Raw genomic sequence first — 22940 nt, 5'->3', positions numbered from 1 at the left:
ATTCATAGGACCCTGGTCTCCTATTCACTGTCTTGCATTCAAGGTACTTTCAGCAACTTGCCACAGATAGGGCGCTTTTTAAAAATCTAACTTTTATTGGAAATTTTTGCTTTAAACATTTTTTTATTTAAAATTTTAAATTTCTTTGCCCCATTTCCCTAAGAGTTGGAAGGAAAAATTTCAAATTGACAGAAAAGTTGAACACACATATACCCTTCCTCTAGATTCACCAGGTATTAACATTTGGTTACATTTGCTTTATTGTTCTCTCTTCATATATACCCATGCATATACTTCACACACACACACATACACACAAACACACACACACACACACCCCACTTTCTTTTTTTTGGTTTAAACATTTGAAAATAAGGTGCTGACAATGTAACACTTTACCTGTAAGTACTTCAGCCAACATCTCCTGAAAAGAAGGCAGCATCTTACAGAAACATGATATAAATATTACTCCTATAAAAATAAATATTAATTCCACACACACTATCATCTAATAATCTACAATCCACATCCACATTTCCCCAGATGCCTCCAAAATGTCTTTTTATACCTCTTCTATTTTCTGCTCCAAGATGCAAATCCAGGTTCTCTGCATTGGTATTGAGTCTCTGGAGTCTCTTCCAATCAAGAACCATCCTCCCACTTTTTATTTTCTTTCAAAATATTGACTGTTTTTGAAAAATCCAGGCCAACTGGTCTTGTAGGCTGTCCCAATATTCTGAAATTGTCTGATTGTTTCCTTATGATTAGATTCAAGTCAGACAATTTTGCCAAGAATGCCACATTGGTACGCTTGTATACTTCTTGCTACATCCCATCTGGGGTTTATAATGTGGATGCTAAGTTTGATCACTTTCCCAAGGCGATGTCCACCAAATCTCTCCAAAGGTAAAGACAGGCTTTTCCTTTGTAAATTGTAAGTGATATGTGAGTGTTGCTTTGAGTCTGTGTGAATAACTTGTTCTCCATAGTCTTTCCCCCGATGGTTTTACTGTGCATTGTTGATCTTTGCCTGAATCAATACAGGGGAATGCAAAATGGCAATTTTCTAAATTTATCATTCCTTCCAATATTTAACTGACACTGTGGAAGGAGTTTCTCCCTTCCCGTCTCCTCTTTCTCTAGTTAGTACTCTTGACTAAAATAATTTAGGTGAGCGTGGTGGCTCATGCCTGTAATCCCGAGAGTTTGGGAGGCCAAGGTGGGTGGATCAGTTGAGGTCAGGACTTCGAGATCAGCCTGGCCAACATGGTGAAACCCCATCGCTACTTAAAATACAAAAATTAGCCAGGCGTGGTGGCGGGCGCCTGTAATCCCAGCTATTCAGGAGCCTGAGGCAGGAGAATCGCTTGAACCCTGGAGGCAGAGGTTGCAGTGAGCCAAGATCTCACCACTGCACTCCAGCCTGGGTGACAGAGCGAGACTCTCTCAAAATTGAAAAAAAAAAAAAAAAAAAGAATTCAGAAGACTTCACGGAAATGCTGGTTTGATTTTTCTATGCCCCTGACGGGAGGGGTGGGCCCTGCTTCTTTTATGACTGAGGATGTAAAAATGATGAGGAGCGTGTTGAAATCCATTTTATTGTGTTTCTCATCATCAAATCATAGGAATTTGGAGACTGCTTCAAACTGAATTCAGGTTTTTTCTCTTCTTGCTTTTGTGTGTGTGTGTGTGTGTGTGTGTGTGTGTGTGTGTGTGTGTGTGTTTGTTCTGAAACAGGGTCTTATGCTATTGTCCAGGTTGGAGGACAGTGGCGCAATCACAGCTCACTGCAGCCTGGAACTCCTGGGCTCAAGTGATCCTTCTGCCTAGCCTCTTGAGTAGCTAGGACCACAGGTGTGTACCACCACACCTGGCTAGATTTTTCATTTGTAGAGGTGAGGTCTCACTATGTTGCCCAGGCTGGTCTTGAACTCCTGGCCTCAAGCAATCCACCTACCTTGGCCTCCCAAAGTGTTGGGATTGCAGACATGAGCCACAGCACCTGGCCTTGCTTCCTTGTTGACACTTAAAACAGGTCACAAATGTACAAAACAGGATATGATGGATGGGAAGAGCAGTACTATGATTTGAACGTTTGTCTCCCCCACAAATTCATATGCTGAAATTCTAACTGCCAAAGTGATGATATTAGGAGGTGGGGCCTTCGGGATGTGATTAGGTCATGAGGGCAGAGCCCTCATGAATGTGATGAGTGCCATTATAAAAGAGACTAGAGCTAGCCAGTTCCTTCCATCATGTGAGGACACAGAAGGTGCCATTTTTGAGGAATCAGCCTTCACCAGGCACTGAATCTGCTGGCAACTTTATCTTGAACTTCTCAGCCTCTAGAACTGTGAGAAATAAATTTCTGCTGCTGCCACTCAGTTTATGGCGTTTTGTGATAGCAGCCTGAACAAACTAAGGCAGGGGGTGACCATGAAGTTCAACTGGGCCTTACAAATGATCACCCGTTATGCTGTCTTCCTCTAGTCTGTTTGTTCACCCTCTCCCTCTTCTGTGTGCTTATTTCACACCCATTCTCCCTTCAAACCTTCAACACCACCTCAGATATCTTCACTCTTAGCTAATAACCTTGCTTCCTGCTTTACATTCTGGGCTACGTGTGCAGGACCTGCAAGTTTATTACACAGGTAAACGTGTACCATAGTGGTTTCCTGCACCTATCAACCCATCCCCGGGGTGTTAAGCCCTGATGCTCTCTCCCCCAGCCCGCCTGAGAGGCCCCAATGTGTGTTGTTCCCCTCCCTGCTTCTGGTGTTTTTTTTTTTTTTTTTTTGAGACAGAGCCTTGCTCTGTCCCCCAGGCTGGAGTGTGATGACCTGATCTTGGCTGACTGCGGTCTCCGTCTCTCGGGTTCAAGAGATTCTCCTGCCTCAGCCTCCCAAGTAGCTGGGATTACAGGCACCTGCCACCATGCCTGGCTAATTTTTGTATTTTTAGTAGAGAAGGGGTTTTTACCATGTTGGTCAGGCTGGTCTTGAACTCCTGACCTCAGGTGATCCTCCTGCCTTGGCCTCCCAAAGTGCTGGGATTACAGGCATGAGCCACCGCGCCCAGTTTGCTTCCTGCTTCCTGCTTCTTGAATCAGAGGGAAGCTATTAGAGAAGATTTCCAAACCTGCCTGGCACTACATCTCCCACCTCCCAGCACCTACTGTCCACACTCTTTTCCTCCCATTAGCACAGGTGAGCTCTTCACGCTCCTGCCAAAACCACATCCCTCCACTGTGTGCTAGACCACTCCGAACACTGCTTCAGGAAAGCTCTCCTCTCTCTCCTGCATCATCAAATATTTTAATTCTATACCACACATCACCATCAGCAAACCGCAGTGTTACTGTTTGTCCCAACGAAAGAAAACTCTCTTCTTAACATGATTTTCCTGGCCAGCACCCAGCCCATTACTTTGCTCCCCATTGAGGCAAAAATCCTGAAAACAGTGATCTCTGTGTATCTCCACATCTTCTCTTCCCATTTTCTTTTTTATTTTTTGTTTAGAGTCAGAGTCTCACTCTGTCACCCAGGCTGGAGTGCAGTAGCGTAATTGTAGCTCACTGCAGCCTCAAACTCCTGGGCTCAAGCAATCCTCCCACCTCATCCTCCCATGTAGCTGGGACTACAGGCTTGGGTTACTATACCTGGCTAATTTTTAAACATTTTTGTAAAGATGAGTTTTCAGGGTATCATTATGTTGCCCAGGCTGGTCAAGAACTCCTGGCCTCAAGTGATCCTCCCGCCTCAGCCTTCCAAATAGCTGGGACAACAGGTATATGTCGCCATGCCTGGTTAACTGAAAAAAAAAATTTTTTTTTTGTAGAGACAGGATCTTGCCATGTTGCCCAGGCTGGTCGTGAACTCCTGGCCTCAGGCAATCCTCTAGCCTCACCCTTCCAAAGTGGTGGGATTACAGGCATGAGCCACTGCATCTGAACATATTAATTTAAATTCACCCCACTGTGGAATTTCCCTTCATCCCTCTCATGAAACTGCTCTTTTAAAATCTCCCATAACCTCCTTGTTGGCTCATCTGCCTTCCCTTGATCTCTCAGCAGCATTTGACACAGTTGATCACTCTCTCTTCCCCAACTCTTTCTTCATCGGCTCCCAGAGCACCTCACCCTCTCTTAACTAAGCTTGAACATGGAAACTGTCTATATCTAACCCTGACCTGATCGTCTCCCCAGCCTGTGCAACCTGTTGTTTCCCATCCCAGTGGATACAACTTCACTCTTCAGCACAAAAACTTTGGAGTCATCCATGACTCTTTTTTCCCCCTCTCACTCCATACCTGGTCCAAAGGTATCTCCTGTCTGCCCTACCTTTAACATAGATCCAGAATCTGACCACTTCTCAGGAATTCCATTTCTGCCCCCTGGTGTAGGCCGTGCTGTGTCTGCACAGACTCCTAACTATTCTCAGGATTCTGCACCCTGAATCCAAATGCCCACCACCTTCCCCAGGCCTGCCATCTCCTCCCGCCTGCATTAGTCTCTGACCACCTTTCATCACGTTGACCTTGGTGTTTCCAGAACACCCGCGTGATCCTACCTTCCTGCTGTTGTGCTGTTCCTTTCATGTGCCTAGAATAGCCCTTGTTGGATTAATTTCCTCACTGCCTTCTCGCCTCTGCTCAGTTATCACCTTTTCAGTGAGATCTGTTCTGACCACTCTATTTATTTATTTATTTATTTGTTATTTATTTTTATTATTATTATTATTATTTTTGAGACAGAGTCTCACTCTGTCGCCCAGGCTGGAATGCATGGCACAATCATGGCTCACCGAAGCCTCGACCTCCTGGATCCAAGTGATCCTCCCACCTCAGCCTCATGAGTAGGTGGGATCACAGGCATGTGCCAGCATGCCCGGCTAATTTTTGTTTTTTTTGTAGAAATGGAGTTTTGCCATGTGTGCCCAGGCTGGTCTCCAACTCCTGGGCTCAATTCATCTGCCTGGCTCTGCCTCCCAAAGGGTTTGGAATTACAGATGTGAGCCACTGTGCCCAGCCCCTGACCACTCTATTTTCTTTTTTTTTTTTTGGGGGACGGAGTCTTGCTGTGTCACCCAGGCTGGAGAGCAGTGGCGCAATCTCAGTTCACTGCAAGCTCCGCCTCCTGGGTTCAAACGATCCTCCCTCCTCAGCCTCCCAAGTAGCTGGTAGTACAGGTGTGTGCCACCATGCCTGGCTAATTTTTGAATTTTTAATAGAGATGGGGTTTTGCCATGTTGGCCAGGCTGGTCTCAAACTCCTGACCTCAGGTGATCCGCCTGCCTTGGCCTCCCAAAGTGCTGGGACTACAGGTGTGAGCCACTGTTCCCAGCCCCCTGACCACTCTATTTAAAATTGTCACTCTTCTATCCCAGTGGCATGGGTGATCCCTTTACTCAGTCCTACTTTATGAAATTCTACGTACTGTATCTATCTTTTAGGTGAATATTTATTGTCTATTACCCTATGAGAATATAATTCTGAAAGGATTAGGGCTTTTTCTGTTTTGTTCACCCATATATCCCAGATGCCTAGAACTTTCTATAAATATTTGTTGAATAAATGATTGAATGAAATTAGCCATTTTTTGTTCATTTCTTATTAAGCAGTGCTGATATATTTTAGAGGGAGAAGTGTTTAGGGAATACTTGATAAATTGGATGAAAACCAGTCTCTTGTAAAGCAAGTCAGGCTTTGATCCAGAAAAGTGGACTTTTAAATTTAGTTTATATTTTTATTAAATGTATGCATATGCACAGTTTTAAAAGTTAAGTAGTTCTACATTGCTTACAATGAAAACCAGCATTCCCCTACCTCACTGCTTCCTAATTTTGAGTTTCAGTCTTCAGATAAAAGCATTTTCATCTATTTTAGCTATTTTTCCTGGTATTTGTTTTCATATTTCATCTATTTCCCTATACTACTGATTTATATTTAATAGTTTTTGGATATTCTCTACAGGGTTTCTTATTTGGAAAATGAAGATTTATTGTGCTCAAAGTATTTCCTCTCTTCAACATTTCTTCTTCCCCCTCCACCTTCCTTCTTACCACTATAAATATATCATAGGTTTTGGTTAAATCAATATTCGTATGCACAGATGAGCCATGGAATATGCTATTTGTACAGTTTTTTATTTTCCTTGGAGATAATACGTGCCTCATTCTTTTCATTTGCTTAGTGTTCTTTGTATCATTAATCTATCCCCTAACTCTCTGCCAGCAGAATAAATCTCCTTTCAATAATTTTAAACACATTTCTCAATTTCTTTTTTCTTTCTTTCTTTTTCCTTTTTGAATTTTTTTTTTAAGACATCCTTTTGGAGCAGTTTGTCCTATTACTCCAATCTGGACTAGTAGCTCCAAGGCCTGCTGTACAATCACCCTGGAATTTCCCATCATTCTTGGAATGTCCTTAGTTGCCGTTCCGAGTGCATCATCATCCCATTTCCTGGATTCCATGTCATCTTCTTTCTTGGTTTACTCACACATCTTAAAGGAGTTCATATTCATTTCCTGAGAAATGATGGTGGGAGGTAAATATTTTTTAGAACTTTTTTTTTTCCTGAGACAGAGTTCTGCTCTTGTTGCCCAGGCTGGAGTGCAACGGCATGATCTCGGCTCACTGCAACCTCTTTGCTTCCCAGGTTCAAGTGATTCTCCTGCCTCAGCCTCCCCAGTAGCTAGGATTATAGGCACCCGCCACCACACCCGGCTATTTAGATCTTTTATGTGTAAAAATGTCTTTATTTTCATACTTGATTAACATTTTGACAGCATACACAATTCTAAGTTACAAATCATTCTTCTTTGGGACCAGGCATGGTGGCTCAAGTTTGTTTTAATCCCAGCGCTTTGGGAGGATCACTTGACGCCAGGAGTTTGAGACCAGCCTGGCCAACATGGTGAAACCCTGTCTCTACAAAAAATACAAAAATTTAGCCAGTCATGGTAGCACACATCTGTAGTCCCAGCTACTTGGGAGACTGAGGTACAAGAATCGCTTGAACTCAGGAGGCAGAGGTTGCAGTGAACCGGAATTGAGCCACTGCACTCCAGCCTGGGTGACAGAGCAAGACTCTGTCTCCAAAAAAAAAAAAAAAAGAAAGAAAGAAATCATTCTTTTTCAGAGTTTTTAAGGAATTGCATCATTTTTTGCTAGCTCCTAGAGTTGTTTTGTGAAATTTGATATAAGTTTGATTTGCTGTCTTTTATATAAAATTTGTGAGTTCATATGTTTTTTTTCTCTCTGGGTGCTTTTAGGACCAGTGTTCTGAAATTTTACAGTGATATGCCTTAGTGTGTGTGTGTGTGTGTGTTTGTGTGTGTGTGTGGGTTTAATTTGGCTTAGTCACTCTTTAGGTTCTTTTAATCTGTAAACTTGTGTCCTTCTGGGGAACTTCCTTGAGTTATTTATTTTATAATTTTTTTCTCTATATTTTTTTCACTTTCTCTTTCTGGAACTTCCACTCTGAAGATGTTGAACCTCCTGGACTGATCTAAACTTTTCATCATCTGTCTCTTATTTTCCATTCCTCCAGCTTTACATTCATTTTTTTTTTTTTTTTTTTTTCTGGTAGATTTTCTCAGTCGCTAATCCAACTCCAATTCTTTCATTGAGTTTTTCATTTTTGCTACAATTGCTTTAATTTCTAGGAGCATTTTCTTTGTTGTTGTTGTTTTTTTAACAGTTCTTTTTTCTATAGCTTTCTGTTCTTTTTTATGACTGCAATGTCTTGTCTTTTGTCTTTGTGTACTTTAATGAATTTTTTAAAATCCATTTTTTGTTTCCTATTCCTTTATTTTCTCCCTTCTTCTGAGCTTCAGTTGCTTGGTTAGACCCTGTCCTTTTTATGCTAATTTTTTGCACATATTTAGTGACCCTCATCTGTTCTTTCATAATTAGTGAGACACTGAGAAGATGACTAGAAACTCTGTGAGATGGAAGGCACTTTTCCATGAATCTTTTAAATCCTACAACGAATTCTTTTTGTCCTAGAAATGATAGACTTCTGGTGTATCTATTTAGATGATTGAATTACTAAGAATGAAAAAGGAAAGTCAATAAATGATATTTATTTATTCTGACCTTAAATCAATAGAGGCATACAAGTGAAGATAAAAATAAGAGCTTTATTTCTGGTGATGCTCATAAGATAATGTGGCTTTAGATATCTCCCTTAATTGAATCATTTGCATCCCTACTGAAAGAAATTTCAGATCTTCTCTGCACAGGCAAAGCATGCCTAAAAAACTCACCACACGATGGAGAGTAAACTTTACTACACTATCTTGGCGGAATGTCTGAAATATCTTATACTGATTCTCTGCCTGTTTTCCATTGAGCCTATATTGGGTTCAAAAACATTTTGATTAAGTAATTCTTGCCTTAACCCATCTGGAATAGTAGGTCAAGCTGTGTCTCTGTAGTTTAAGACAAGCTTCAGCCCCTCACACTAAAGCCAAAGACGGGTATAGTGGCTCACACCTGTAATCCCAGCACTTTGGGAGGCCGAGGAGGGAGAATTGCTTGAGGCCAGGAGTTTAAGACCAACCTGGGCAACAAAGTGAGATGCCTGTCCATACAAAACTATGAAATAATTGCCTGAGTATGGCAGCATGTGCCTGTAGTTTCAGCTACGTGGGAGGCTGAAGTGGAAAGATCTCTTGAGTCCAGGAGTTCAAGGCTGCAGTGAGCCATGATCATGCCACTGAACTCCAGGCTGGGTGATTGAGAGAGACCCTGTCTCAAAAACAAAAACAAAACAGAATTAACTACTTAAATGTATTCTTCTGGCCCTTATCAGACTAGAAGCATCAATTTCCATTTTATTTTGATCCCCAAGGTCAAGTCTTGTGCCTCTGTTTCAGGTTCCTAGCCAAACGACCAAGACGTTGAGGTTTGGAGTTCAGTAAACATTTCCACCCAAATTTGGAAGCAAATGTGGAGACATAGGAGGCGAACAAATGAAGATCAAAATGTCAATAGATTACTGATCAAGCTGATTGAAAAATGCAATGTCAGATCTGAAGCCTAATGGGTTTATCAATATCTGCCCCTAGACAAATTGGTCAGATGTATCCAGCCAGGCACTGAAAGAGAACGACAACCATAGGCTCCACATAGTGACCAGCAGACCAGAGTGTGCCATAGGTGTCGGCAGCCAGAGCTACATGAGAAAAACCCGGAAAAGGCAGTTGAGCAAGCTCAGTTCCTCATCCCAACTTTGGCAATCCGATCAATCAGTGCTCTTCCCATTTGAAGAAGCCGGGCAGAGAGAAGTCAGAAGTAAATTTCTCTGAGACTTTTTTCATCTGGGGTTGTGGCATGGAAACACTCTTACCTGTGAGAGACGTGAAGCGTAGCAAATGTTTGCCCTAACATAGATCCTAGATTTTCCAAATTGAAATTATATATGAAAACTATATAATTTATTGTCCAAACTGGGACACTCTTGGGGAGTGACTGGGAGCCCTATTAATCATTACCCTAGGGCTATAAGCATTTGCTAGAACTGTCCAGGGCCACCAGCATTAAAAGTTGCCTCACTTAAAGTGAAATATGGGGCTTCCCAGGGGATTCCTGCTAACTTTATTATAACATTCTTCCATTTCTTCAAGTAGTTACACTTCTATGGTCCTTTCTTTCTATATCCCTTACTCATAAGGAAAACAGAGAGAAAAAGAAAAGTGTGTTTTAGTCATCTAAAATGTAATAGGCATTTTAAAATAAATGTTGAGTACATAAATGCATAAATAAAAGAATGTAATTGACAAATTATTCTCTGTGGAGATCTAAACATTCTATTAATTTAAAGAGAAGAGTCAGGCATGGTGGCTCACACCTGTAATCCTAGCACTTTGGGAGGCCAAGGCGGGCAGATTGCCTGAGCTCAGGAGTTCGAGACCGTCCTGGGCAACAGGGTGAAACCTGTCTCTACTAAAATGAAAAAAAAAAAGAAAAAAAATTAGCTGGGTGTGGTGGTGAGCGCCTGTAGTCCCAGCTACTCAGGAGGTTGAGGCACGAGAATCGCTTGAGACTGGGAGGCCAAGGTCGCAGTTAGCCAAGACTGCACCACTGCACTCCAGCTTGGGTGACAGTGAGACTCCATCTCAAAAAAAAAATTAAGGAGAAGAAAGAGGAAGAAAGGAAGGAAGGAAGAAAGGAAAAAAGGAAGAGAGGAAAGGAAGGAGGGAGGGAAGGGAAGGGGAAGGGAAGAAAAGGAAAAGGAAGGAAGGAAGGAAGGGGGAAAGAAAGAAGAAAGGAATAGAGAAGGAAAGAAAATGAATTGCCAGTCACTGGGAAAATATAGCTCATTTAGCTTCATTCCCAATTTGTGTGGATCTTGGTCATGCATCACATGAAAAGCAATACCCAGCTAGCTACGAAGTCACCAAGAGCCTATTCCTGTTTGTTGAAAGAGAAATGATCTCCAGAAAGTTATTGACTATTAATATACTCTACAATCAGGGGAGATTTTTATTCTGTTTTTTTCATTTCCTGTTTCTTATCTTACATTCTCAAATTGAGGCCATTCCTTGGCCAGAATAACACGTTTCTGCATGATCTGCCTTCTGCCATTTATCAAAACTTTGTCTTGACCCCTTTCAGTTAATCAAAAACAGGAGGCAAAATTTCGCAAACGGACAGAGCTATATATTTTTTACATCAGGAGCAGTTACTCTGTGTGTGTGTGTGTATATGCATACATGGATGAATGTGTGTATGTGAGAGATTAGAGGTGGTATCAGTAGTAAACAAAGGGAAAACATGCACTTTGGTCAGTGCTGGGAGTAGTGAAGGATTTTTAAGGAAATGCCAATGTAGGTATCAATCTAGACTCTTGAAAAAGTATTGTTACTTGCCACTGCTGGCAATGTGATGTAGTGCACTTATGCCAGGATCCTTGATAACAATAACAATGTTGATCAACTTCAACTCCCAACATTGTTTTACTATTGGATTTGTTTTGTTTTTTCCTGAATATGAGGAGGTGAATTTAAGGTTTTCATTTGTGGCTTCCAAAAAGAAAGCAATTTGGCAGTTACAGTTTCCCACCAAGTACAAATAAATCATGCTATGACACGAACCTAGTATCATTGTTGTCAACAGTGATTATTATATGTCAGCTAGGTCAGCCTGAGTTATCTGCATGAGAGGTTTCATGACTAGCGGCTGTGACCAAAGTAACCACTGAAACACACTTAAACATTCTTTTTGGTTTAGACTATTTGGATAGCGAATGGTCACCTTGCTATGGGAAAAAAGCAACATCTTCCTTTTGGACACTCTTTGACAGGTAAGTGGAGGGGAGGGAATATGACGATCACTAACCTTCAGTAAGTATGCATGTCCTTCCAGGCACAATAATAAACATTTTACATGCATTAATCATTCATTGATTTCTCATAACTACTATTTTACAGAAGAAACTAGGCTTGGAGAGATTAAACATCTTTCCCAAAGTCATGTAGATAGTAAGTAGTAGATGTGGGATTCAAACCTGAGTTTGCTTGGATTTAAAGACTGAACTTTTTTTTTCATTTTGAGGCAAAGTGTCACTCTGTCACCCAGGCTGGAGTGCAGTGGTGCAATCTCGGCTCACTGCAATCTCTATCTCCCAAGTTCAAGCGATTCTCCCGCCTCAGCCTCTTGAGTAGCTGGGATTAGAGACCTGTACTACCATGCCCGGCTAATTTTTTGTATTTTCAGTAGAGATGAGGTTTCACCATGTTTGCTAGGCTGGTCTTGAATTCCTGACCTCAAGTAATCCACCTGCCTCAGCCTTTCAAAGTGCTAGGATTACAGGCATGAGCCACCGCACCCAGCCTAAAGACTGAACTTCTAACCACTATTCCACACTGCCTTTCCACCCTACCTAGGAATTGTCTTCTATACATCATTTTCTTTCTCTGGCCCAATATGGAACTAAATCCTATTAATTCCCCATTCTGTTGTGAACCTACCTGTTCATTGCTATTGCCAATATACTTTCTTATCCCACATTGGGGGTCACTGCACCACATTTCTTGATGGTCTGCCTACCTTTCCTTTTAATCTGCCTTGTACATTACAGTCAGACTTACCTCCCTTAATCATTCTTTTAAACACAAATTCTACCAGTATAGATTAGGCCTCAATTTTATGTTTAGCTTGACTGTGTATAGACCCTATTCTTTAAAAAACTCAGCCAAATCCAAGGTCAGTCCTGTGAATTTACACAACCACAGATCCTATTGCCTACCTTAGTAATTTTAAACGAGTAGAGATTTCATGACCACCTATAGTACAATCCCATCCAGCTATCTGTCTTTTATTTTCCATATACAGCTTCAATTCAACTAATCTAACTAGTCCAAGTTGATGAGGTTTCAATTTGGCAAACAATTATGTTATTGAAGATATAAATTTTTTCTTTTTTTCTTTTTGGCTCAGAAGAGAGCATTGATACATTTTTTTTCTATTGATTCAATAAATAATTATTGAGTTTCTACTTTTAATCTATATAGTCCTAATAATTCATAAAACTTTATACATTCAAAAGAAAATATGTATCTTCTAATGGCAAAATTAAGCCATCATTATTGTCTGCCACTTTTATCTTGTTCTTCAGCTTTCTTTGCTATCTTCCTCCAAGCCAGGTTGCAGGTGTCTCCAAATCAAACTGAGTCCTTTCCTTTACCCCATAATCTCCTTTTCCTTTTTGGTTCCTCGTTGCTCTTAGAATTTATGGATATTTGAGGTTATATTTAGCCTCCACAAATAACACAAACTTTTTATTCATTGAACCATAGATAAATGTTTTAGAGAAAATTAAAAATGAAACAGATTTAAAAAACCCACAAACATTTGGCACCTGGGGGCCATATCACTAAATAGGAATTCAAATGATGGCCAAGATTGCAGCCCATCTTGCTACCTTCTCTCTCCTGTAGCTCCTTTGGCATAATATTCTTTGCCTTCTTGTTTTTCTCTTAGTCACAGATTTCTTAATGCTTTTGTTTTTTTAAAAATTAATATGAAATGGTGTCTCACTATGTTGCTCAGGCTGGTCTTGAACTCCAGGCCCCAAGTGATGCTCCTGCTTCAGCCTCTCAGAGTGTTGGGATTATACGTGGCCCACTTTTGCATTTTTCAAAACATTTAACAGAATTTTTACAGATTCTTTTGACAAAGGAAAATTAAGTATGATTTTTATTCCAGGATAGTGGCATACCTGCTCTGCAGCCAACAAATTCAAAAGCCTATCAATCAATGGACAAGTGAACGTATTAACAGCATCTGCCGCCATGTTGGCTATGAGTCCTTGAGATCTTGCCTGGTGATGTGCTGCCCTGAGCACAAGCCTGGGAAGGGGCTAGGGTTTCAACCATTGTCTACAAGCTGCCAGCAGCTCCCTGCCTTGGAAGATTGTGTGACCCTGTGAACAGTGCCTGATTTGAGTCTTCAGCGGTGTAGGTAAGAGAGAAGATAAGTGTGGCATCTACTGGGAGTGAGGCTGCAAAGATCAACAGCATGAATGGGAGTGGACTATGCAATTGGCGTTGTGGTGCCACAGGAGACAAGAGAAAAACAAGGGTGGGCAGCTCTTGGTAAGTAGGAAGTAACATGGGATCTGGGCAGCAGGTTGAGGGCTGTGGACTGTGTGGGAGGAGAGAGAAGAGGAGGGTCACAGCGGTCTTTAATGGAAAGCAGGAGGAATAAAATAACAACAATGTATTTTCTTTGTCCAGAATCCATCCATGATCCACGGCTTTGGGATTTAAAAACAAAAACAAAAACAACAAAACAAAACAATGAAGCATGTGCAGTATCAGCATTGAGTCACTGTCAGTTCAAACAGTCTGATTATCTTTTCAATCTAGAAATAGAAAATGTTTCAAGTATCTGCATTTCAACTCTAAAAACCATAACAGGGAGCGCTGTTTAGTAATTATAAATGCAATAGAAAAGCATGCATTGCATTTTCTTTGTACATTGTGGTCAATGGAAGGAGCCGGAGGAAGGAGGTAGAAAGAAAAGTATATACAAAGGAGTGGAACAAGAGCTAAATGAGATTCTAACCAAGGCAAAACATTCACAGAGAGACCTATAGATTAGAGGCAAAGTAGCACAGACAGCCCACCATATATGTGGTTGAAAACATGTTAATAAAGATGGTGCTACCTTCAATGGGATTGCGCACCTCAAGTTTGGCAGATTGGATAGTCATGGCCAACATGACTGTTAACGTATTTTCCTCTTTCAGAGCACAGTGATGAAAGGCAGGGGCTTCAAATGAGCAAAAGTTTATCCAATCCGCAATCAAGTGAACATGCTATGGGTTCAGAGCCAGCTAATAGCTTCAGCTGACTTCTCAGTGCCCTTTATTTAACCAGCTGGAATGTTTTATAAGTACCATCCCTGTAACCCTTTGAAATGAAGGATTTGCCTTTTGTTTGGGAAATACGTATCTCGTCATAAAAACGGAACACGATGTCCTCAGTTTAGTTATTCTCCAGAGAAACAGTCTTTATTGAAATATATGCCAGGAATATAGTAAAGGGAAAAAAGCTGATTGCAGTGAGTTTATTCAGGCGTGAGAGACTAGGAGACATTTATCTAGATGGAAAGGAGTGTAAAAGCTATAGGCTCCACTCCCAGGGTACCAATATTCATGGAACAAACTCTCAGAAGGAAATCAATCACTATTCCTTTTTTTCATGTCCAGTAATGCATGAAGACAGAGCACGCCAACAGCAGAGGACTAATTTCAGAAGTATGATTGATTCAAGGTTTTTGAGAACCCAAAGTGCACTTATAAAGGAATTGGGACCTAGTCTAGATACCAAACAGTGCTTCTGGAACCCTTTTTAAAATTCGTGCTTCTTTTTCTTTACCAATGGAAAAAAGTAAAGGCTAATCTGTTTCTCATACCACATGCTTTATACTAAAATAAATTTCTGACTGATTTGAGATTTTAATGTAAAAACCAAAACCACATAAGAACCGAAGGAAAGGAAAAATAATAAAAGAAGAAAAAACCCCTAAAACCCCAAAATACAGGTGAATATTTACATAATCTTGAGGTGCAAATGGCTATCTGAACAAAAACCAAACAAACAAATGCCAAAAATTGATTTTATTTATAAAGGAAATGGAAGCTAAATTGGACTTTATTCAAGTTAATTTTTTTTTTTTTTTTTTTACTCAGGATAAAAGCACCATCAACAAAGGCCAACCAGTTGGAAAAAATGTGCAAAATCCTCTTCAAGTTTCCTTTTGGCTGCATGTAACTCACTCAAGCTAGCTTATGACAAAGCTAGAAAAAGAACAGAAGAAAACAGGGGTATGTCACACTCCAAGGACAGGAGGACATCAGGAGAAACGGAAACCACTCGAGGCCACCAGAGGTGAAGGAATAAGCCGTCCGCTCTCGGAGCTGCCCTGGGATTTTCACAGAGTATCCCCCGCTCATTTCTTGGCCTTATCATTGCTTCCTTCTTTCCTCTTTCAGGCCTTTTCTCCCTTCTCCCTGCACCTAACTGCTTCTGGCTTCATAGGTCCTCAGTCCCAGCCACAAACAAAAGTCCTCACGTGACACAGACTCTTAGTGGCCCAATTTGTCCAGTTTTGGTGTTAGCTCACTACAACATCCACCTCCCAAATTCAAGCGATTCTCCTGCCTCAGCCTCCCCAGTAGCTGGGATTACAAGCATTCTCTACCACACCCGCCTAATTTTGGTATTTTCAGTAGAGATGGCATTTCGCCATGTTAGCCAGACTGGTGTCAAATTCCTGGCCTCAAGTGATCGGCCTGCCTCAGTCTCCCACAGTGCTGGGATTACAAGTATGAGCCACTGTGCCCAGCCCAGTTGAAACCCTTAATCCAGATGGCTGTGACCAGCAGCCCATGGACATTGGAACACACGCACAGGTGAGGGTACCTGTGGGGCTGGTAGCAGAGAAAAATGTGTCCCCACAAGCTGAGCAGACACCAAAGGCGATGGCTGCAACCCCATGGGGACACAATTTGCTCTGCACTTTTCACAAATTATTTTTTAATTAGTAGAGATATAAGCAGATGAATAAATGCAAAAGACCAATAATCTTATAGAAAGAGTAGGCCTTACTTGCAAGCAAAACAATGACAATTAGAATTCAAAAGTTCCATTCTGAACTTCTCCCTATCGGGACAATACCACAATTTGGAAGAAATTAGTCAAAGGCTTATTTTCCTGCTTCCTTTTTAACTGTTACTATGTTTTGTTTGACAATAGTTTTCTCCCATAAACTTGTTGCTTGTATCATTAAGAATGACGGTTTGGGCCGGGCGCGGTGGCTAACGCCTGTACTCCCAGCACTTTGGGAGGCTGAGGCGGGCGGATCACCAGGTCAGGAGATCGAGACCATCCTGGCTAACACGGTGAAACCCCGTCCCTACTAAAAATACAAAAAATTAGCTGGGCCTGGTCCCAGTTACTCAGGAGGCTGAGGCAGGAGAATGGTGTGAACCCAGGGGGCGGAGCTTGCAGTGAGCTGAGATCGCGCCACTGCACTCCAGCCTGGGCGACTGAGTGAGACTCCACCAAAAAAAAAAAAAAAATGAAGATTTGTGTTTAAAATGTATTGCATGGCAAGGAATAGTTTCACTTGAAGTCATGCACCATGAAATAAGATGAAATATTTTTATGTATCGTCCTACTTCCTACACTCTAAATTGTTTTACTCTGTGAATTTGCATTGAGTCACTCGTATGCCACACTGCATCATTTTAGTATTTAAGATGGCATTCAAGTTCCCTCTCATTCATCATTAAAGGTGGTCAGGGCCGAGCGTGGTGGCTCATGCCTGTAATCCCAGCACTTTGGGAGGCCGAGGTGGGCGGATAACCTGAGGTCAGGAGTTCAAGACCAGCGTGGCCAACATGGCAAAACCCCATCTCTATTAAAAATTCAAAAATTAGCCAGGCATGGTGGCACACACCTGTACTACCAGCTACTTGGGAGGCTGAGGCAGGAGAATTGCTTGAACCCAGGAGGCAGAGGTTGCAGTGAGCCAAGTTCACACCACTGCACTCCAGCCTAGGCGACAGAGCGAGACTCCATCTCAAAACAAAACAAAACAAAAATCAATCAATAAAAAAGTAAAAAATGGGATCAGATTCCATTGGACTTTGCCTCTCTCGGGCTGAGTCTTTTGTTTGCCTTCCATGATAAGATTGTTTCTCCTTCTCCTTTTCTCTAAGAGAGGGTAGCAGAATCTAGTTGTAAATTAATTGGAAACCAGTGTCTTATTTTTACTTCATTTTTTTAATCAGGCATTTTGTGTGATTAGTTTCACTGTGAAAATTATGTATTAACTACACTTTTTAAAAAAATACATCTCCCTGTTACGTCCTTAAAAGATTTCCTTCTGTACGCCTTTTTCAATAGGCTCATGGCTACAGACAAAGGGAAAGAAAGTAAAAACAGTTCATGCCTGAAAAATGACAACCTTTTTTTTTTGTGTGACATTTAAGAGAGAAACCTGGCCAGGTACAGTGGCTCATGCCTCTAATCCTAGCACTGTGGGAGGCCGGTGCAGGAGGATCACTTGAGACTAGGAGTTCAAGACCAGCCTGGGTAACATAATGAGACAGCTGTCTCTACAAAAAAGTGAAAATTAGCCGGGTGTTACAGTGTGCACCTGTGGTCCCAGCCACTCAAGAGGCTGAGGTTGGAGAATGCTTGAGCCCAGGAGGTCAAGGCTGCAGAAAACCATGATGACACCATTGCACTCCAGCCTGGGTGACAGAGCTCTCAAAAGGTAGGAAGGAAGGGAGGGAGGGAGGGAGGAAGGAAGGAAGGAAGGAAGGAAGGAAGGAAGGAAGGAAGGAAGGAAGGAAGGAAGGAAGGAAGGAGAAAGCAAGCAAGCTGAATAGTCTTTAATTCTTTAGTAATATGCTTAAATTTTATTTACATTGGTTTGTCCACGTGTTTATTCACTTTCTAAATGACTTAATGGGATTCTCGTGGTCTGTGTCTTTGTGTCTGTCACATAAAGAGTTTGCATTTCATCTGGTTGGTAGTTCCTTTGATGCCGCAGTGCTGTTAGAGTGGGCTGTGGAACCTGCCTTTGGGTAACTGGGCTGCTCTTGGATAGATTGAAGAGATGAGGCAAGGGCAAAATCACACACATATATCCTTAACCTACTTGCAGAAACTTTTGAAAGGCATTTGGTTAAACCTCTTGGCAGTACAGTATTCTTGTATTTTCTTGTATTTGTTAACATCTGTGTTTAGCTACTGGTAGGTTTTGGTTTTAAAATGTTCTAAGTGAGGCCAGGCGCAGTGGCTCATGCCTGTAATCCCAGCACTTTGGGAGGCCGAGGCAGGTGGATTACCCGAGGTCAGGAGTTCAAGACCAACCTGGCCAACATGATGAAACCCCGTCTTTACTAAAAATGCAAAAAAAAAAAAAAAAAAATTAGCCGGGTGTCCTTGCAGGTGCCAGTAATCCCAGCTACTCAGGAGGCTGAAGCAGGAGAATCACTTGAAACTGAGAGGTGAGGGTTGCAGTGAGCCGAGACTGCACCATTGCAGTCCAGCCTGGGTGACAGAGTGGGAGTACATCTCAAGAAAAAGAAAAAACAAAGTTCTAGGTGTCAGCCTTGAAGTGAATTTATCTTTAGTATGAGAGTTATATGAAAATTATAGGGTTTGTGTGCACAGAATTTTTTAATAAAGTGTTTTGTGAAGAAAAAAATGGATTCTAGCTTTTGCAGTACATATGTGTGATAACTTTAGTATTCATGACAGATAAGTACAACTATTTCATCATTCTTAAAATGCTGTTTTTATGTCAATTCCTGTAGATGTTTTCATGTCTTTGCAAAGTGACACATTTTGATGTCTTCTTGATATAGTGGTAGACATTTTGTAGCTTTCTAGAAACTTTGTATTCATACAGTATCATAGAAAAATAAAGAAAATGAAAGTGTGGGTCAAAAAAAAATATTCCGCCAGCAGGGTGGCTCATGCCTGTAATCCCAGCACTTTGGGAGGCCAAGGCCCATAGATCACTTGAGGTCAGGAGTTCGAGATAATCAGATAAGTCTTGGCTAGAGAGCTTTTGTGCTCTTGCTGCACTGTTTCTGTAGGAAAAAGACATGAGCGCTCTGCAAGGCCAGCCGCGATCAGGGTCCAGAACCCTCTGTCATCGTGTATCTGCCCAGACTTCTCCAGGGATCCTGCCACTGGCTCACCCAGAAGGCTGGCAGATTCTACTGTCAAAATATCGTTGGATCTGACTCAAAGTGAAACTTTCTGTCATGACGAAGGGCAAGAACAGGAAATTTACCAAGCTCGCAGCAGTGAGTTCTATGACAGTTTTTTTTTTAATCTGCTAGTGAATATTCTTTTTACATGTGGCAAAACTCAGTTCACTTCCATTGTAACATACCACCTGATAGATGTCTATACACCTATAGTGATGGGCTGAATAATGGCCCCCAAAGATATTTATGCCTAATCCCCAGAAACCATGAATATATTCCCTTACAAATCCCTGGCAGAAGAGATTATCCTGGATTATTTTGGTGGCCCAGGCACAAGGGTCCTTAAAAGAGGGGAAAAGGAAGGTCAGAGTCTGAGGCAGAGATGTGATAACCACAGCAGAGGCTGAACTGAAGTAGGGCCATGAGCTAAGGAATGCAGGCAGCCTCTAAAGGCTGAACAAGGGTCAGGCATGGTGGCTCACGCCTGTAATCCCAGCACTTTGGGAGGCCCAGGCAGGCAGATCACTTGAGGTCAGGAGTTCGAAACCAGCCTGGGTAACATTGCAAAACCCCGACTCTACTAAAAATACAAAAATTAGCTGGGCGTGGTGGCAGCTGCCTGTAATCTCAGCTACTCAGGAGGCTGAGGCAGGAGAATCATTTGAATCTGGGAGTTGGAAGTTGCACTGAACCAAGATCACACCACTGTACTCTAGCTTGGGTGACAGCAAGACCCCATCTCAAAAAAAAAAAAAAAAAAAATGCTGAATAAGGCAAAGAAATGGATTCTGTCCTAAAGCTGCCAGAAGGAACACAGCCATGCCAACCTACTTTGGACCAGATCTGTAAGATAATGAACCTCTGTTGTTTTAAGTCTCCAAATTTGCAGCAATTTGTTGCAGTGGCAATAGAAAACCAATCCACTTTGTATTTCTATGAGCATAGCTGCGGTTCACATTTAAACAATGATGGCTACTGATATTTACCAAAAGAAAATTTTAAAATGTTAATAGTATCTGGGCCAAAGTTTCTGTTGACACATGAGAAGGGTGTGAATACACATATGAATGCCTGTGTGATTCAGCATTAAAAGAGGTCAGAAAATGTCAAGTTTGCTAATCCAGAGTCCTGTGCCCTTGAAAAGGGAGCTAGTCACAGCCATTATGATTGAACCAAACAGCATTGCCAATGAGCATGTCCTTCAGGCACAGGTGAGGACAATTGCTTCATTACTAGCTAATTAATACATTGAACAGCCACCCAGAGCACCAGGTGCATGGTACTGAGACAGGTTTGGTAGGGGAAGTTTCTGTCTGCTCCAGAAGCTTATAAACTAGGAATGATGTGGAAAAGTGCGGACACAAGGCCATAGGACACTATAATCAAAGGTAGTATGGCCGGGTGCAACAGCTCACGCCTGTAATCCTAGGACTTTGGGAAGATTGCTTCACCCCAGGAGTTCCAGACCAGCCTGGGCAACATGGTAAGACTCTGTCTCTACAAAAAACACAAAAATTAGCTGTGTGGTGGTGTGTGCTTATAGTCCCAGCTACTCTGGAGGCTGCGGTAGGAGGATTGCTTGAAGCCAGGAGGTCGAGGCTGCAGGGAGCCATGATCACACCACTGATATCTAGCCTGGGCAACAGAGCGAGACCTTGTCTCAAAAAAAAAAAAAAAAAAAAACAAAACCAAAAACAAAGGTAGTATGTATAAGAGGACTGGAGGTGCAGAAAAGAAAAGGCTAGCAGAATCTCAGAGGCCTGAGAGCTTGTGGGAAATTAATTGGGGGTGTAGAAGTCAGAATTTTATGGGTAATGCTAGCCACTTTCATGTTCAGAAGGACACAAAAATCCTGAGCATTAATAATTTACAGTTGTTCAATATTTGCTGGTCATTAAATTCTATGTCTTAGTTTCCTTATCTGTAAAATGGGGATAATAATAATAATAATACTTTTTCTTATGGGATTGTTGTGAGAAATAAATGAGTTAATACCACTGCCTGGCGCATAGTTAAGTACTACTTAGCTGTTCGCCAAATAAAATAAACAGGTTGGAGCCTCATGCATATGCAATATGCAACAACCAGCTGAGGCAGATAGGGAGAATATTGTTATGCTCATTTTGCAGACAGAGAAAGTGAGACCCAGCGAGGTTGGGACTTCTTCAAGGTCACTAGGACAGGGAGCGGCTTTTCATCAATGTGAAAATTAATATTGATGAGCCATGTATGTATCACAGCTGTTTCTGTATAAATGAAAGTGAGTAAGACCAGACTGGAAACCATTTGCCAGGGACTTTCTTCCTTGCCGTTTAGCGTGGTGGCCCTTTGGCCTGGCCAGTGTTCATCCAACATATGCAATCATACAGTAGTGGTCATAGTATCCTTTTGTTTATTTTAAACATTTTTTATTGAATTTACAACAGTCATTTGGACACAGCCTGTGTCTACACAGACATTTCCCATCAAATCCAGAAGAAAAGAAATCATTATGATAACTTTGACCATAATGATTTTTACGCATCCCTTGGTACTGTCTTAGTAATTTTCAATTTAGCATAGAGACCAGTACTGAGATCTGACCTGGTCCTGGGTTGGCTTCTCCCCTGCTGAACTCAGCACACAAGCGGCAACAGATGTTTCTCTTTAAGGTTTGTGGGAATTTGCTATCCTCCCCACTCAACTTCTCTCAGAGGAACAAACGCCAGCAAGGTTGAGCTCTGAAGACTCGGAGCCTGATCTCCTGTCGTTACTGGCATAGCCCAAGGCAAGATTGTCTATTGTCAGACTCAAGTAACAAACATTAAGCCCTAGAACCAGATTTGCTTTTTCATATGCACAAAAGGCACCATGCTATGCTTTGTAGCTATTTTGAATCCTTTGAAAATCATGGAAAGAAGAAGAGTTAAAAATCAAACAAGTGAACATCACTTAGAAAAGGGACATCCTGCCGGGCGTGGTGGCTCATGCCTGTAATCCCAGCACTTTTGGAGGCCGAGGCGGGAGGACCACGAGATTGAGACCATCCTGGCTAACACGGTGAAACCCTGTCTCTACTAAAAATACAAAAAAATAGCCGGGCATGGTGGCGGGCGCCTGTAGTCCCAGCTACTCGGGAGGCTGAGGCAGGAGAATGGTGTGAACCTGGGAGGCGGAACTTGCAGTGAGCCAAGATCACGCCACTGCATTTCAGCCTGGGAGACAGCGAGACTCCATCTCAAAACAAAAAGAAAAGAAAAGGGACATCCTTGATGGGTTCCAGCCTTTCAAGAGTAGAACAAATTACTCTTGGCTTCCATGTGACTTCCATGCTGCTGTGTTTATTAAACAACAAAAAGTTGCTTTACAGAATTAACATTGTATTTTAAGTTGATTTTGCAGGAAAGACAAAATACTACCGCAAACTCTTCATTAACAACTTTATAGGGAGCAGCAAATATTTCTCTGAAGGGCTTGTATTTGTTTGATCTCTAAGGTGATTACTAACCATAAAAACTCTATAGATGGGGGTAACATTTTTTCTTCAGACTCTTTTAAAAGGAGTATTCCAAGTGGTGATGCTCCAGCAGTGAAAGACCTAAAATTAAGGTTGGTAGGGTGGCTCAGGTCTGTAATCACAGCAGCTTGGGAGGCCAGCATGGGAGGAGCGCTTGAAACCAGGAGTTCAAGACCAACCTGGGCAACATAGCAAGAC

Source organism: Papio anubis, chromosome 19, assembly GCF_008728515.1.
Source record: "Papio anubis isolate 15944 chromosome 19, Panubis1.0, whole genome shotgun sequence".
Classification (NCBI taxonomy): domain Eukaryota; kingdom Metazoa; phylum Chordata; class Mammalia; order Primates; family Cercopithecidae; genus Papio; species Papio anubis.
This window is presented reverse-complemented; position numbering follows the sequence as displayed.